This window comes from Delphinapterus leucas, chromosome 8 (assembly GCF_059928025.1).
Source record: "Delphinapterus leucas isolate spDelLeu-1000000601 "Yukka" chromosome 8, BTC_Dleu_Yukka2, whole genome shotgun sequence".
Classification (NCBI taxonomy): Eukaryota; Metazoa; Chordata; class Mammalia; order Artiodactyla; family Monodontidae; genus Delphinapterus; species Delphinapterus leucas.
The window spans coordinates 114,847,688-114,850,309 of NC_143136.1; positions in this window are offsets into that span (position 1 = coordinate 114,847,688).

Here is a 2,622-nt window from a genome sequence, read left to right on the forward strand (position 1 = left end):
GAAGATGAGAATAGAAAAGTAATTCTGCCAACTCTAAATGCCGGTGCATTGAGCCCACGCTGGGCTCCTGGTCAGATGAGATGGAGCTGCAGGCGGGCCTGCCTTCTTCATTCTCACCTGGTGATCCCATCTGAGTGACTCTTTTTTGGTTCTGTGTGTGCGTGTTTTCATATATATGGAGATAATATATGTTCATTAAGTGCATCCATAAGTCTTCTATTAATTGCTATTTAGATTACCATTTGAAACACTGTATCATATTTAACCATCCTGTAATTTTGTAATCTAAAGCGTTTTTTCCTGCATGTTTTTGAAAAAACAAGAACTTTGGGTTTTTAATACATGTGTATATATTTTAGGGCTGAAAGACTTGAAAGTTGAAGATGACATCTCATTGAAGGTGGTACCTATTTTACCTGCCCTTAATTGTGCCCTGCTGGAAGCAAAGAAATCATTTTCTGAAAAAGGAATCTGTCCAAACACATTAGTAAAGCATAATCTCCAAGAACTGTACAAGGTGGACAAAAGTCCTTCATTGACTGCTGCTTCTCAGGATGGAATTAAAGAGACTGCATTCTTTGGCAAAGTGTCCAGTGGTTTTGACTTGACTCCTCCAGCTGAAAAGTGCCCTTTACAGTCTTTAACTCAGTTGAGATCTTATTCTTCAAATCCTAATGGGTACATTTTGGAAGTATCTACTGCACTAGACTTATTGGCAGACTGTCCTCAGTCTCCATGTATTTCAGATGGAATTTGTGACGCTGGATTTTCTTTAGTTATGACTCCAAATGCTGAATTTCACGACTCAGCGACAGAAGTAAGAAAAGAAACAGAAACACAAAAGAATTCTGAAGAGATGTTTAAAGCAAGGCAGGGAGCTCTGGTCCCATTAAGTCCCGCATCAAATCTGAGAGTTCAGCGTAAGAGAAAAGCAGGCACGCTGCCCGTGGTACAGAGTAAAAGGGTGAAGTTGTGCCATCCCTTTCCCAGAAGAACTCGTGGTGGAGCAAAGAAGCGTCCAGACTCTCGCACAACTCTCAAGTTCCATCAGAAAAGAGAAAACGGTAAGCATGGTCTGTATGGATTTTCAGCTGAGCAATTAGTAATAACTGTTGTGTGTTAACCCTGTTCCTGTGTGACCATCCTGGACTGTAGCTTGACAGTGTCCGTTAGCTCTCTCCAGGTGATCTGTGTGCATGCTAAAGTTGGAGAAGCGCTAATCTAGATAACATGAAAATCAAGAAATAGGACAAAAGCCCACCCACCAAAAGCTTGTATTTCACTTGTAAAACTGCTCAAATTATCACTCAGTTACTTACTTACCTGTCTAAGAAGTACGGTATTTCAGATGGAATTTATTGATGCTGGATTTTCTTTAGTTATGACTCCAGGTGCTGAATTTCACGACTCAGCGGCAGAAGTAAGAAAAGAAACAGAAACACAAAAGAATTCTGAAGAGATGTTTAAAGCAAGGCAGGGAGCTCTGGTCCCATTAAGTCCGGCATCAAATCTGAGAGTTCAGCGTAAGAGAAAAGCAGGCACGCTGCCCGTGGTACAGAGTAAAAGGGTGAAGTTGTGCCGTCCCTTTCCCAGAAGAACTCGTGGTGGAGCAAAGAAGCGTCCAGACTCTCGCACAACTCTCAAGTTCCGTCAGAAAAGAGAAAACGGTAAGCATGGTCTGTATGGATTTTCAGCTGAGCAATTAGTAATAACTGTTGTGTGTTAACCCTGTTCCTGTGTGACCATCCTGGACTGTAGCTTGACAGTGTCCGTTAGCTCTCTCCAGGTGATCTGTGTGCATGCTAAAGTTGGAGAAGCGCTAATCTAGATGACATGAAAATCAAGAAATAGGACAAAAGCCCACCCACCAAAAGCTTGTATTTCACTTGTAAAACTGCTCAGATCATCACTCAGTTATTTACTTACCTGTCCAAGAAATAAGGTATTTCAGATGGAATTTGTGATGCTGGATTTTCTTTAGTTATGACTCCAGGTGCTGAATTTCACAACTCAGCGGCAGAAGTAAGAAAAGAAACAGAAACACAAAAGAATTCTGAAGAGATGTTTAAAACAAGGCAGGGAACTCTGGTCCCATTAAGTCCCGCATCAAATCTGAGAGTTCAGCGTAAGAGAAAAGCAGGCACGCTGCCCGTGGTACAGAGTAAAAGGGTGAAGTTGTGCCGTCCCTTTCCCAGAAGAACTCGTGGTGGAGCAAAGAAGCGTCCAGACTCTCGCACAACTCTCAAGTTCCGTCAGAAAAGAGAAAACGGTAAGCATGGTCTGTATGGATTTTCAGATGAGCAATTAGTAATAACTGTTGTGTGTTAACCCTGTTCCTGTGTGACCATCCTGGACTGTAGCTTGACAGTGTCCGTTAGCTCTCTCCAGGTGATCTGTGTGCATGCTAAAGTTGGAGAAGCGCTAATCTAGATAACATGAAAATCAAGAAATAGGACAAAAGCCCACCCACCAAAAGCTTGTATTTCACTTGTAAAACTGCTCAAATCATCACTCAGTTATTTACTTACCTGTCCAAGAAATAAGGTATTTCAGATGGAATTTGTGATGCTGGATTTTCTTTAGTTATGACTCCAGGTGCTGAATTTCACAACTCAGCGGCAG